Raw genomic sequence first — 16,583 nt, forward strand, 5'->3', positions numbered from 1 at the left:
TTTTCACAGAAGTTCCCAAGCAACTGCCGCGAAGCCAATGCGAAAGGAGTCGAACCGCGTAATGGAAGAGATTGGACGGTTAAGAATACAGCCGCCACTCATCCGACGGTCCAATTTTTCAACGGTCTTTTTTGTCAACGGTTTTTTGATACTGTCTGTTTCCTTTTCACATTCCAAACCAAATCGCACGTTTCATTTCATTTTTCGTTAGAGAGCACCTGAGGTGCTAGGGTTCAACTTAGTGGTGCACCACTGACCTTGCGTATAATCTCTTCAAGTGGTCAAGGTCGAAATTTCGACCACTCATTTTGCATGTTAATTTTTTTTTTCTTTTTTTTTTTGTTATAGGTAGATATTGTTGAAAAAATAGAAGGAAAAAAAAAAACATACAAATCAGTGATCGAGGTTTCACCCTTGACCATCCATTCCATCTTCACCGTAATCAAATTACTAAGCAATTGCACATTGCACAGCACTAAAGCTCCGTCCGAGTTGCTATGCAACCATGGTGAATACTGGAGAGAAACTTTCCATATATATGTTCTAAGTTTTCTTTGGTAGTGTATAATCACATAATATTAATTCCAACAAAAACATTTTTATTAGCATAAAAGGTACTTTGGATCTTCTTAAATAAAGGGTAGGGCGAGAAAGTTTGGATCCTCTATTCTAACGGGTAGAGGTTTGTGCTCTCTGACACTTTTCTACTACATATTATGAGGGAATCTACTTCTGATTATTCTTCGTAATTCAAATGTGAAATCCTCCTAATGTGTTATAGAAACATGTACGGGGAGCTAAAACCTCTATTTGTCAAGGTAAATGATCCGAATTCGAGCAAGAACTGAACCCAATACAAATTCTTGTACGAGAATGATGAAATCCTTTTTTTGAATGATCATTCTTCATCACAGGTTAAGTACATAATTTAACATAGGGTGAATAGGGACTGACAATTTTTTGAAAGTTATGATTCACTAACTATGTTTAAGTTCAGATCACTCACAACTTACTCAGTACTAGATCCAGGAGATTTTGGTATGGTGAGAAAATAGTCCTTGCTCTTCTACATAGACCACAAAATCATGCTCAACCTGTTTTTTGATGGATATAATAAATAGAACTCATATAATTTTATTTTACAAAATATACTATTTTGTAATTAATAATATCTTTTTCTATTGTGTATTGGTGTCAATGTATAAGCGTTAGTTTCATAATACTTAGTAGTCTTCAATTAATGTCATTGTTAGTGTATTTACAAGATCATGTTTGGGAGCAATTAATGTTGCTCCCAACAACTTAATGATCCAGAATTGTTCTGAATTCTAAATTAAATATGGGTGGTAGATTGCTGGTAGCAGCGCTGCTTCCAAGCAAAATGCATATTTACATCATAATACCATTCATCGATAACATTTTTCAATGATACCAATACTCATTAAATGATATAGTTAGTATGATATCGATATCAAATTTTTTTTCATTTTCCTTAGTGTCTCTGGTAGAAGACATAAGTGAGCTAAGTTCTATTTTTTTATCTCGCTCATTTTGTTATTTTTCAAGAGTAATTAACGCAGTTACGGACGCTCTTGCTAGGAGGGCCCTGTCGATTTCGTGTGCAACGGTTTGGCCTAATTCCACTCCATGGCTCTAGGCACTATGCACGCCTGTATCCTTGGCTATATCACGATTTTCTTCTTATTAGGTGAATTTCCATAAAAAAAAAAAAAATCAAATTTTTTCCTTTTCCTTTTTGTCTTCAACATGAAACCTTACAGAGTGCCCACACGTCAAAAAGGGAACAAGGTGTGAATGGTGCATGCGATGTAATGGAAGTAATTGATCCACCAATCAATCATGAAATGCCATGCACCCCTCAAGAATAAAATAATAATATTATTACAATCCCTCTTGCATGGGTTGGATAAGATCAAGTCATTCTTAATGAACAATTCATCAATTGGTTGGTTGGTATTCTAACAATATTTTTCAAGGGTGCCAAAATCAAGTCCGGATCCTCTGTCATTAAGTTAAGAGGAAACTTTATTTATAATCGATATAAAGATAGATTTTCTTTCTAAATGTAACAATCTCGTACTTAGAATCTCAACTCGGCAAATCAAATTGAAATCATTTATCGATTATGTACAAATTTTTACTCATTTAATAAAACTTTACAAGAAATGACCACCTTACCATAAAGTACCACAAAGCATGGAAAGGTAGGTAGGGATGGATTAGTGATTTCTCATCCAATTGTGGTCAGGTTAGACCTCTAGCATGATACCTACCAATCATACAACTAGTGGGGTGGGGTGTTTTTTTCTAATCGATACCAGTAATAAGAAAAAGAAGAAAAAGTATTGTCCCAACTAAATGGGGTCGGTATGTTCTTTCTTTAGTCTATAATAAATAAAATAAGAAATGAAAAAACCGACAATGGAGATTGAGAGAAAATATATCGCTTTTGGGGTTTTAAGCATGAAATCATCATCATCATACATCCTATCACAAAAGGTCACTAATCATCCTTTCGGCTTCGTTTGATTACTAAAGAAAAGAAGGGATTGGAGGCAAAGTTTAATAAAAAAGAAAGAATTTTTTACACGGCACCCAATAATTATTGGGGTGAAACTCGTAATCACCCACTATTATACTCTAAAATACATGGCACCCACTATCACAATTACAAATTATTCGCAGTTAAGATTTTACGTTAAGTGATGAAAAAGCTGACTTAAATTCCCTTACCGTCATTTAACTCAATGAAAATTTAAAGGGATAATTACTATTGGCCCCCTGTACTTTGATTTTATTACTACCTGATCCTTGTACTTTTCAAAATTACTAATTCAACCTTCAACTTTATCTATAATTACTATTGCCCCCTACTGTTAAGTTCCGTTAGTTAACTGATGATGTGGCATCTTTATATTTGTTCAAAAACCCCAAAATACCCTTATACTTATCTCTTTACTTATTTACCCTTTTGTCAAGTTACAGTAGTACCCTTAATTAACTGTGGACAAAAAAAATTAACTATAATCCGTTTTATTCTCAAAAAAAAAAAAAAAACCAAATAAAGAAAGAATGATTGAATAAAACTCAAATAGAAACCGGAGAGGAAAGAAAATCGAATTCAACTCAAATTGGAAACTGAATATCACCTACAATTTTTTCAAAATAAATGAAGTTTAGTGAGGGTGGGAAACCAAATCGGATTTGGATTTTACTCATTTCTTTAATTCAAAATAGATGAAGTTTGTGAAGGTGAGAAACCAAATTGGATTTGAATTTTGCTCATTTCATTAATTCAAAATAAATGAAGTTTAAGGGTAAAATTGACATTTAATCTGGTTTTATAAATGGGGTAGCATCGTCTTTTGATTTATTAATTTTAATGAAGGGCAAATTAGACATTACATATTCAAACTTAATGGCAACTTAACATTGTTATAAAGAAGGGGGGCAACAGTAATTTCGTAAAGAACAGGGTTTCATTAGTAATAAAATCAAATTACAGGGGGCAACAGTAATTATCCCAAATTTAAAATATAAATTATTCAAATGCCCATTGAGCAGAAAAATGCTTTTGAAGTTTTTGGATTTGCAAAATGAAACCCAAAAACTAAACTTAACCAGAGATTTTGTGAATTGGAAAATTGTAGCCGACTGTGCTCCCCTCCAGTGACCCAAATCCAGCTTTGTCGAACCAATCATTCAAACATTCTCAACGGATCCAAGTTCTACAATTCTATCATCATCAGCAGCTGCAGGAGTTGCAGCAATGGCAGCATCACGAATGACAACAGGAGAAGCGTCACTATTTCCAACCAGCTCTTGTTGAACAACATTTGAAATCTCAGTTGGTTGACTTCCAAGTTCAAATTAAGTTGGTCATGACCATTCAATTTCTGTGCCCTGTTTTCTCAATAAGTTGTTTCATGTAACTTAATTGAGAATAAGACCAACGATGCGATTGAGATGTCCTGTAATATTTTCAAGAGCTTGTGTAAGAATCCCAAAGACATCATCTAGCTCTAACTGGGATTCCCCAAAATTTCTCCTATGACAAATCTTTGGGAGGATATCGCCCCCAGAAATAATTTACCGACCTCCGCCTGGCTTTATCGAGACAGGTTTGATCGGCATAAGTGATGTTGAAGTCAGTACACTTAGAATAATTTCCAACTTCAAGGTGATTTTGTAAAGAACAAAAAATAAGTGCCGACTGAATTAGTTAAATGAGAATAAAAACATTTAGGGTCTGTTTGGTTACATGAATCCTAGAGATTTGAAAACTTTGGATTCACAAATGGGAGTTTGATATTTGTTTGGTTGTGTGAATCCCTGGATTCATAAAATCTAGAGATTCACATTTTTACACTAAAAACGTGAATCTGTAGATTTATGGGTATGAAGTTAAATATAGAGATTTCATCATCTACTATAAAATCATTAAACATTTGAACCATGATTCCATAAATATTTTTTCAGGATGAATCTACAGATTTCATTCCAAAGATTCAGGTTAACCTAACAGTTAATTTTATGAAGCCATTACTCCATATATTTGAAATTTCTAGATTTGAAATCTCAAGACTCAAGTAACCAAACCGGCCCTTAGGTCATTTAGTGAGTCAAATTTGAGACAATAATGTCATTATACTATCCAAAGAGCATTTGGATAATTTATATTTTAAATTTTAAATTAATAGGAGTAAAGATATTTATGTCATTTTATCCATCAATTAATAGAAATTCTTAACTATAAATAACTTGTAATTTTACTATGCCATGTAATTTAAAGCATAATAGTGAATGGTCACTAGTTTTACCCCATTAATAATGGATGCCATATAAAAAAACTCTAAAAAGAACTTTTGTATCATGAATTTCATATCATATATTGTAATGATATAGTTTACAAATAATCCTTGTTTACTTACTAAAATCGAGGGAAACAAGATACAAGATAAAGAGTGAAATTTCATGACCAAATATTGATTGCACTGGAGTTAGTGAAGTGATCGCATAAAGAATAATCACAAACGATTAACCTTGACCAAATCCTCAGAAGGTATTGATTTACTTGATCTGTTGGCAACAGCAAAACCTAAGCTTGCACAAAGGCCTGCCAATTCAAGTCCTAATAAAAAGCAACTAAAGTAATATCTGGGATCTTGTTTGATATAGGAATCCTTAAGGAACAGCTTGAATATTGTGATTTTGGACATATTTTTAGGGTGCTAAATGGCTCAGCCCATTCCCTAGCCCGGGAAGGCGCTCGCCTGTTCTTATAGGATTGAGTGGCTACATTCCTCTCTTGGTTCCCAAGCTGACTCTTCTGTACTTTCTAGGCCTCGGCCCCTTCTTCAATGAACAGTTTCATTGCCAAAAAAAAAAAAAGTAAGCATGTTTTCTCATTGTCATCGATACAGTAGCAAGTCTTACTCTTACCTCAATATCTACTTCCATTCAAATATCAATAGATGGCCCTATCCAGTCCCAAACTTCATTTCCACCAAATTACTCCTGCCAGCAATGCCAACAACTAGTCTTTTCAATCCAATCAAGGTGCATATTCTACACCAAAATCTCAGACTAGAAGAAACTAACAACTCCAAGAGTAAACTATAGCAGCAACAGAAACCCAAAAACCAGTAGAATAATAGGATCACACAAAAATTACAATAGTAAACTCTAGGGATTTTCACATCAGAGAATTATGGACTGTATTCATTCACTGATAATAGACCGCTGGTAAGAGCTAACCAAGCCTCTTCAATAATACCACACACCAGAAAATGACAGCTTGAGGTCAATATTGTTACATCTCAGTGTCAGTGGTTCGCTTGGTCTTCCTCCTCCTTCACTGCCAATCAAATGCATCCCTGAGACTGCCGCCATTGCCACTGCTCCTCCATCAACCTCAAGTGCTTGTGATTCCCTTTTGTTTTCCAGCCCAGCTCTCTTAATCTGTTCTCCAGCTGAAATTTCTAAATCTGAACGATTTTGGGTGTCTGATTGATCACTCCTTTCCACCAATGGCTGGATGATCTCTGCCTTCACAAGTACATTTGTTTTCGTTCCCTCCAATCAGCTCTATTCTGTGCCTTATAAGCATGCCATCACAAAACCTCTTACAACAGAATCTTCTCATGTGGACCAAGTGAAATGATACATTTAGTACTTACAACAGTAAAACACAATCCTCCCAGCAAAGCTCAGCTCAGCTCCTGAAAAAGATTCTTGCTCATAAATCAATCATTTCTACTAACAAATTGGACAATGACCACTGTAAATACTAGAATGTGATTTCATAAATTTTTTTACATGAAAAACAGCAGAATGCTAACTAATGAGCACCAAATTTTCACAAACTTTGCCTTTTTTGTTATTTTTTGCACACTCCTCAGGGAAAATGTTTACCTGCTTCATCTAAACACTTATTGACGTGATTCACAGTGCAATAGAACCAAGACTCTACAAACTACATTTCTTGGAAAGAACCTTCTGACCAAATATGGCATCTGGATCTCACAAATTGGCATCAAAGTAGAACCACTTGCTCGGACCTACGATTTTTGAAATTTTTAGCATACGCAAACTTATTTGTGCTTCCAAACAATTCCAAAGCCTTTTTAAGGCTATGATGCACTTCCAAATATCATTTGCATGCCTGATTACATCTATAATGCTATCAAATTACTAGATTTCCCTTACAAACAATCTGGCATGTTTTCACTACCGGTTAACAATTCGACACTTGTGGTTCTGCGACTTCATCTGTATGATCAAACATATTGTCAATAAAAACTAACATTCCATTTGACCACTAACCTATGTTGTGGAAAACCTCCCTTGGTATAACCTTATGGTCCTTATTTAGCAGTCTACCGAATCTTCTAGTTAGAAAGAAATCTATTTGGCAACTCCAATGCCCACTTCTGAAAGTAACCAATGATCCTCTGCCTTTACAAGGAAAGAGTTAATAATGGATAAATCATAAGCCATAGAGAAATGAACTTGAGATCCCCTTATTCCTCTCCCCAAAATCATATCCTTCGTGAACAGCTTATAACATCTATGATATTTCCAAACATGTCCATTCAGATCACCCCCTACAATAATCATGTTCTCCTTGACTAAAATCTTTCAGTAATCCACTAATTTGTTCCCAAAATTATAATTTACTACTTTCATTCAATCTTACTCGAGGTGTTTAAATGTAAATTATATTGACAACCTCTCTATCTCCAACACAAGCTTGATGAATTTAATCCTCACTGGATCATTTAATGTCCAGCACATCATTCTTGATATCTTTATCCACTATGCCTAATTCACTTCTATTGATGTCATCCCTGGTATACCAGAGTTTAAAGTCATCCAACTCTGAAGCTCTTTTACTCTTCCATCTACTAGTCTATTGAATTAAGGTTACACTAATCCTTGTGATGCGGATCCAGGTCGGGTCACTTCTTATTGCCATTACAGGCCCACCAAGTGTTACACATCTTAATTGATAAGTAACAGGCAAAACAGCAAATATTCAGAAGTTTAGATATGCAGGTGGCAGAAAGTTATAGTAGGGAGAGCAGGGTTGTAATTACATAAAGTAGCGAGGAGAGGTGGCAGAATTGTAATCTTAGAGCACACAAGACAAGAGGCAACATATGGATGAAAAGGATAATTTTGGAAGAAGGAAATAGTAAAGTAGAAAAGTTGAAAAAATTAATTATGAAAGGAAATAGGATATTCTATAACCTTCAGTCATGAATAGCACCCAGAGGAAAAGAAACTCAGATAAAAAAAGCTCCCATGTCTGGCCTCAATTTGGCTTGATATTTCACATGTAGGGTTGCAATTCCAAGCTCCATATACCCAGGTGGTAATTCTTATAAACAGCAAGCCTCAATGAAGTACTAAAGCTCTGAAATCTCTCAAGGCAGTAACGCAGTCATGGGTTAGGACACAGACGTGAAATTCTCCAAAGAGAACCTTTTGGGACTGATGCAGCAGGATTAGGATCTCCTATAGGTAGGAATGCCACTCCTAGTTTCTGAAATCGAAGGCATAATAAAGCTCCAGCAAGATTGAACCAGCAATATAGGGCTGAAAGTAATGCTCAGAAAACCAAACAAGGTAATAGGAAATAAATAATAAAAAGAAGTAGAAAATAGAGGATGTGAAGAGATATGCACAGCTCTGAACAGCAGTGTCGAACAAAACTTCAACATATTCTCAAAGTCAATCAGTCTCCAACGAGGGGAATACACACCTTTAAAAATAAAATAAAATAAAATAAATAAATAACCCTATTCTTGATATGAAACTGAATAGAGTTCAACTCTATTTCAGACTCAACAGTTCTTTTTTTGGATGAATAAAAAATTCATCAACCAAATGAGAAAGAAGAGATGGGGGGGGGGGGGGGGGAGGAGATACAAAGAACAAGGGCTACAGCCTACCACGCCAAGATGCCCAGCAACACAAGGAATTACAAGACAACCCAAGACCAAAAGACCAAGCCAAACACCAATGTGAAACTAGAGTTTGCGATTTTTCTTTTTTCTTCTTTTTTGAAGAGTGGAGCTCCATGATGAAGTCCTTGTTGAGGTGGTGGCAACCTCCAGTAGACAGGTTACTACGCCTACAGTCCCAAAGGGACGTAAGGAGTCTCAGCAGAGGAAGATTCCTCAAGCTCAGAAGTGCACGGAGCAATGTCCAAGCAAAGGGTCAGGAGAGGGGAAGTGAAGGAGAGGAGGAAGGTAAATAGGGCCAAGAGAGGGAGGCAGGTCACAAATGGGGGGACAAGGGGGAGAAAAATGGGCTTGGCCCAGCCTGGGCAGGGAAGGGGATGTATTAGGGACCTAGGCTGAAGGCTCCAAGGGGCCCATTAGCCTAGGGGAAGAAATTAGAGGAGAAGGGGAAGGGGATGGGTCAAGAGGGAAGGCTCAGCTCATTCGAGAAGGATGAGAAGGATGAGAAGGATGGAGCTTTGACGACCCTGGAATGGGGGAATTTCAGGAACATAGAACCGGTAAACCCTGAGGACAGAAGAGGGGTAGGAGACTCAACAACAGTTAACTCTGATTCTAGAACCAACTATGACTCTTAATGGAATCTAAACAATAATAGAAGGAAAATCACAAACTTTAACTTTAAAATGAAAAAATTTCAACTTCTAAGCATAATTGCATCACCCTCCTGATAACATTTACTCTTTCTCTCATTTCCATTAATTTTATTAAAATTGACTCCATTTATAATATTGCCTTAGAACCCAATCTTTCCAAACACCCTTCTGTAGTTCCAAGCCAGTAGTCAACAATACCAGCAATAACAACAACAGAAGGTCAGGGAGACAAGGTGAAGGTAAGGATGGACTAATGAGCTTTCCTTTGTTTTAAGTAAATTTCCTGCTACTCAATAGTGGTCAACTAGCTACTCACTGGAACAACCAAACTGGTTTTCTTTCAAATCTAAATTAGCCATGAGTAGGGTCAGCCAATTCTATTTCTATCAATTACGGTAATTTATTTTAAACAATCAGCTTCTTTTATAAGTAGTATATACTTATTTTGCAACAGCTACCTCTTCTGCACCAATCCTTTAGCTCCCTTCTTGGTGAACTGGAAGGCTGGTAAGAAAGGGGGAAGGAACTCAGAGTTGCATGTGAGAAGGAGAATCACATAGCTACACGTTCATGTTGAGCAGCCAAATAATTTCCTATTTCAATTGTGTCCATCAGTTACAAAGCACAAGCAGTGCTCATATTCAAACTGATGTTCCTAAAACAACAACAACAATAACACAAGATAAAACGAGATAAATCCCAACTAAACAGCATCATCTTTATTCAATCCTGATATGCATCTCATATTTCAAATCTGATATAGTGGAAATTTATTTGAAAAGGGAAAATTTTCAGTCAGCTAATCCCAACTTTCCTTTGTATGGTGAAAAAGTCAGATAAAACGAGATAAATCAAAATACAAACAAGAGAAGGCAAATGCTTGTCAAAATAAAGGCACACAAATTAACAACAGATGACAACCAATTTTAGCTGCTTCAAAATCCCTGGTGTTGGAAAATCCAAACCTGTTTTTGTTTAGCCTACTATACAATCCATCTCAGCCTCTTTTCACATGTTTCTTCCTAATCTGAAAATCGTTCACTACCAACAAGAAAGTGGAAATCAATATTTCTCAGACCAACTTAATAATACTTACTACATGATCCTTTTCTCATCTAAATATCAATCAACTAAAACCAAAATCTAAACAGTACCAGTCAATTGAGCAAAATAAGCTGAAATTACTATCAACAAGTGGCTATTGCATCCCTCAGAAGGTCCAGCTACATGTCAATCAAAACTTGAACTACATTAGCCCTTTCTATTTTTATGATTTTCATCACATTATGAGTTACCAAACTCTGGTAGCAGAGTACAAGTGCTTGCATTGTCATTAGTTCTCTATAGTTCACAAATTACTTCTTAAAGAGTGAAGAGTACAAAGTCCAAATAAGGGATGCATAGGTAAAGGGCAATTCATAGTCAGTGAAAGAGCTTTCAAAGATATAATCAAGCATTTGATCTCGGCAAAATGAAGAGAGAAAGGGTACACAGCTTTCAAGAGTGAAAACCTTGAATTATGAAAGTAAACTATAACAGAGGAGATAACCAGTCAATAAACTTGTAGCAGACTCAAATGGGTTTAGAAGGCATGATGGATATCAAATTTTCGGCTCCAGAAATAAAAATTGATTACAAAAATAACTCAATATAGAATATTTCTAAATTGCTCTATTAATCGAAAACGTTTATCATGTTACACATTACAAGGCTAAAGACTGTACAAATTGGTAACAAGTATATTTCCTTTTCAGTAGCTGAGAGAACACATTAAGAGAATACCACCAAGAAGGCTGGAGCAGGAAAACGAACCCTAGATGGGTATCAAGAAGGCTGGAGTCGGAAAACGAACCCTAAATGGGTACATAGCTCTTCAAAATTTGCTTCCCAGAAACCACAGCCCCCACCATCAGCCCACCAATTACGCCGGCAACTGCAGCAGCCCTTGGCCCGGAAGCCGCCTTATACAGAGCTCCGGTGCCCAGTCCAGCCAGTATACTGTTAAGAACATCATCGTTATCTCTAGCGGCAACGATACCGCTCTCAAATCCAGCGTACAACAACCCAATAACACCAAAACTGTTTCCGAATTGGCGACCGGAATGCCCGGAAGCATTGAGTAACCGATTGATCCGGAGTTTCAAGGTATCGCCATTTTCGAAGGCCTTGACACCATCCACAAGGCCTTTGCCGGCGCCGGTAATACCTCCGGTAAGGTAGCCACAGCCAGTGTAGTACGTAAGATTCTCTCCCCATGAGCGGCGGTGCGCGATTGCCTCTTCTTGGAATAGGTATTCTGGGGACGTAGGGAGCTTATAGAGGGTTTGTGCCGGTAGCTGCAGATCATGGTAGGGGCTGTAGAGACGAGAGCGATCTTCTTCTTGGTCACTTCTTGAATTCGCCATAATTTTTCCACTTTACTACTTTGGGTTTTGGATCTTGATCTGAACAGCTGTTCCTTGACCGTGTTTCTTCTCCTCTCCTTCGAGATGGAGGTGAGGAGCAATTGGAACGAGATAACTGCAGAAGAGTGCAGTGCAGGCTTAAACGTTCTCTCTGTCTCTTTCGAGTTTCTCACATGCACCCCTCATTTCTTGATTTTGCTTGGCAGCACCTGCTCCCAGCAGTTATATAAACCCATGGTACTCAGCTGTCGATTGCTTATCGTTAATGACCATTTTACCCTTAATTAATAAATAGAAAAAAAAATAATTAAGAAGTAATACGATTTCCTCTTCTACCCTCGTCCAAAAATTTTCTTTTAAACTCTAGATTTTAAGTGGTGGGGGAAGAGAATTCTTCAAATTCTCAAACAATAACCCAATCCTCCATAGTCACTTATGTTGTTGTTTGTTAAGCACTTTCAATTATTACCAAAACAAAAAAAAAGAAAAGTTAAGCACTTTCAATTTCAAACTATGATGATATTCAATTTGAGCATCTGATTTCATGAGATGATAGGTTTATATAGTACCAATGATGGGTTAGTAAAGCGGTTAAAGACTTTACCTTCCACGGAGAGGTCTTGGGTTCGCACCTCATTCGGTGGCATTAATTTGAGGATGTAATCGTGGTGCGCGCAAACTGGCCCGTGAACCTCATAAAAAAAATGTAAAAAAAGAAGTTAAATTTGGCCAAAACAAAAGATAGGTTTATATAGGATGCAAATGCAATGGTTGATATGGTTTTTAAGTGTTTTGTTGTAAATTCTAATGAAAAAAAAAATGCACTAGTCATCTTTTGGGAATAGACAATCCATGTCTTCCAATTTCACAGAAATACCCATAACATGAGCTCCTATCCTTCAACTACTTTTGTCTTTTTATATAAATTTAATCTTAGGCTGCGTTTATTTGCAAAAGTAGGGTGGGAAAAAAAAACATGTGGGTCCCATGTGATAGTTGGGTGAGGGAGAAGAAAAGAAAAGGAAAGGGTTTTGTGAAAAGAAAAGAAGTAGTGGTGGGTCCCACTTTTTACTTTTCCCAATTTTCCCACAAAGTCCTACCAAATATATGGGGTTTTAAAATGGCTTGGGGTGAGAAAGTTGCTTTGCCACATCACCAGACAATGAAACTTGTCTCTCACTTTTCCACCCCAAGCAACTAAACAATCTACCATTTTGGGATTTAAGGGAAAAGTAAAAATTCTACACTTTTTTTAAGAATTTTCCCACCCCACCTTTATTCCAACAAACAAACGCAGCCTTAATGTTTGTTTTGAAGGACTTTTGATCTCTCATTTATCATTTATTCTTCTCTCTTCTTTTCTATCTGGCTTCTTAGAAGTAATCCTTCATATCTAGAAGTAAGTGGGTTGATAGCCTTCACTACAAATTTTGACAGAGATTGAAGTTGAAAAACCACATTTTTTAGATGACTATTGTTAAATTTATCATAACATTCACAAACAAGAATCCAAGAATTAACGTGGTTCGGCATTCATTGTGAAGCCTACATCCACAGCAAGACAACCATAATCTAACTTATTTCTGGGGTGAGGTTTCATTATCTTTAAATAGAAAGGAGTAAGAGTTTTACAATAAGTTAAATTCTAACTCCCCCCTCTCGCTAGTCTCCTTATAGAGTTGGGAGACTAGCAAGTTACATTCATAACACTCCCCCTCAAATTGGATCGAGAACATCATTTGAGGTCCACTTGCTCAATGCAATCTGAAACAATCCCTTTGACAAGGCTTTGGTGAATACATCTGCAAGTTGATTTTCACTTCTTACATAAGGGGTTTCTATAGTTTCATCCTGAACCTTCTCACGAACAAAATGACAATCAACTTCAATGTGTTTAGTTCTTTCATGAAACACCGGATTAGAGGCAATGTGTGTAGCCGCTTGATTGTCACAGAACAACTTCATGGGTTTTTTAGAACCTCTCACCCCCAATTCTTGAAGTAGGGCACCAATCCAGACTAATTCACTAGTGGCAGATGCCATTGCTCGTATCGTCTTCGCACTAGAACGAGCGACAACATTTTGTTTTTTACTTCTCTAAGAAACTAAATTTTCTCCTACGAATACACAAAAGCCAATAGTTGATCTTCGATCAGTAGGATTGCCAGCCCAATTTGCATCGGTATATCCTTCAATGTTTGTGTGTCCATTATTCTTTATGCAAATGCCCCTTCCTGGAGAAGACTTCAGATAACGTAGTATATGATTAACCAATTCCATGTGCCCTTTGGTAGGATTATGCATAAACTGACTGACATAGCTGACTACATATGCAATGTCAGGTCTGGTAATGGTCAAGTAAATCAATTTTTCAACCAACCTTTGAAAACAATTATTATCCTGCAATGGAGAATCATCATTAGTAACCTTACAAGTGTAATCCATAGGTGTGTTGGCGGGTTTCACACCCAATTTGCCAGTTTCCTTCAACAAGTCAAGAACATATTTCCTTTGAGAGATGAATAATCCTTTACTAGACCTAGCAACTTCAATTCCAAGAAAGTATCGTAGTTGTCCCAAGTCCTTGATGTCAAAGGTCTTCTTCAAATATTCTTTGAGGGTATTGATTCCTTCATGATCATCTCCAGCGATTACAATGTCATCCACGTATACCAAAATTACTGTTGTGCTAGTAGAAGCTTTCTTCACAAACATGGAGGAATCTGATCCACTTCTAGTGAATCCAAACGTAATAAGAGATGTACTTAACTTTTCATACCATGCTCGTGGTGATTGCTTTAAGCCATATATTGATTTCTTCAATCTACAAGCAAGTCTATCTTGTTTTTCTAATGGGTGGCCTGGAGAGATTTCCATATATATTTCTTCCTGTAAGTCTCCCTGCAGAAAGACATTTTTTACATCCATTTGCAAAAGTGGCCATTCACAATTAACTGCAATTGACATCAACACTCTTATAGTGTTCATTTTAATTACAGGAGCAAATGTCTCTCTATAATCAACTCCATATGTTTGAGTATATCCTTTGGCAACAAGCCTTGCCTTATACCTCTCTAGAGTCCCATCACTCTTGAATTTGGTTTTATAGACCCAACGACATCCAACTGGATGTTTGCCACTTGGGAGTTGCATTATATCCCATGTTTTATTTTTATGAAGAGCTTCTAGTTCCTCATTCATAGCCTTCACCCATTTAGGTGAATTCTTAGCTTCAATAAAATTGGCCGGTTCCTCATGGTCTTCAATGGCCGAAAGATATGCAAAATATTGAGGGGAGATATTATCATAACTTATATGAGATTGGATTGGAAACTTAACTGTATGATAAGTGGTAAACTCGCGCAATCTCATTGAAGGCTGAGAGACCTGAGTAGATCTGCGAATTAGTAATTGCGCTATAGTTTCAACTGTATCATTTTCATCAACATACATGTAGATGTAGGATTCACAAACTTTTGAGATATGATTGAAAGAACCTATTGGTGTATTCTGTCCCATTATCTGTTCGCAAAACTTTAATGCGTGTTTGATATTGAGTCAAAACCATTTGACAAAATTCCTGAAACATCGTAGCACTTCATTCTTGGAAGACAATAAATACAACCATGTAGCCCGAGATTTATCATTAACAAATGAAACAAAATATCTAAAACCATCTCTAGAGTCTATAGGAGAATGCCAAACATCAGAATGCACTAGATCAAATAATGCACTTGAAACATGAGTACTAAGTGGAAACGGTAATCTGTGTTGCTTAGAAAAATGGCAAGCATCACAATCAGTAGAATTAAAAGATAAACTAGGATTTAAAGATCGTAAAATCCTATCAGAAGGGTGACCCATACGCCAATGCAAGAGTCGAGATTTCTCAAGATTACTTATAGAAGTCAAGGCGCTATTTGTAGGATCTAGCATATAGAGTCCGTTTTGCAGTCTACCTTCACCAATCGTTGTCCCTGTTAAACTGTCTTGGAACACTACCTTGTCTTTTGAAAAGATCACATTACAATTTAAACTCTGAGTAATTTTACTAATTGACAACAAATTCACAGATAATGATGGCACAAATAATGCATCAGTCTTGGTTGAAAACAGGTTCAATGTCCCTTGACCTTGGATTGGGACAGTAGTACCATTAGCAACAGTAATAGGAGGATAAGATTGTAACTTATCACTGCTCAAATCAGATAAAATATTGGTAGATCGACACATATTGTCGGTTGCACCTGAATCTATTATAAATGAATTCTGAAAAGTAGAGAGAGCAAGAGTAGTACCATGAGACTGAATGAAGTTCTCAGGAAAATATATAACATTTCCCAAAGAGTGTTGTATTGTTAAAGAACCTGTCATGGGAAGATTTCTGTACGAACCCACAATATCAAATGCAAATGGAACAAAATCTCCTCAATCCGTTATTTCCACTGAGTCTAGAACGTCCAAAAACCTTAAGACCACTTAACCTCGTACAAAACACTTTCACACAAAATTCTGTGGAAAACAGTACCAATTGGATAAAAACAAAATCTATCCAAATTTTTATTTATTTTTTTAAACTCTTCCCACGTTCCTTCCACTCACAAAAAAACAAATAGGGATTACTTAAAAAGTAATCACTATTACAAATCCCTTAAAAAAAAAAGTTTAAACTTAAAAAACGACTAGATCAGCGTCCTCTTTTCTTTTCTTTCTTTCTTTCTTTTTTTTTTTTTTTTTTTTTTTTTTTTCAATCGGAGATTCCAAACTTTTTTTTTTTATTATTTATAACCACGACTAGTGCAACAGAAAAAGAAATTCTACAACCCGGATCCAAACTCGAATCGACCACTAATCTCTTTTTTTTTTAATCCACTCAAAGCACAAGAAAAAAAAAAGGATAAAAAAAACTTCGTACCTCCAATCAATCTGTCCAAAGAAATGCAATTCAAGGATTCCAAATCCAAATTTGCACCGAGAAATCAACTTCGATCAATTCTTCCAGCGACAAACATCAAACCTTGCTCTGATACCAT

At 36.4% G+C, this 16,583-nt stretch overlaps 1 pseudogene; it reads right to left on the minus strand.

Annotated features, from left to right (window-relative positions):
• Nucleotides 1–8,499: 8,499 nt before the first annotated feature.
• LOC149023279 (mitochondrial import inner membrane translocase subunit TIM23-2 pseudogene) lies at nucleotides 8,500–11,736 on the minus strand (annotated as a pseudogene).
• Nucleotides 11,737–16,583: the final 4,847 nt, after the last annotated feature.

Source organism: Hakea prostrata, chromosome 2, assembly GCF_041222555.1.
Source record: "Hakea prostrata isolate BN-2017 chromosome 2, UWA_Hpros_2, whole genome shotgun sequence".
NCBI classification, from domain to species: Eukaryota; Viridiplantae; Streptophyta; class Magnoliopsida; order Proteales; family Proteaceae; genus Hakea; species Hakea prostrata.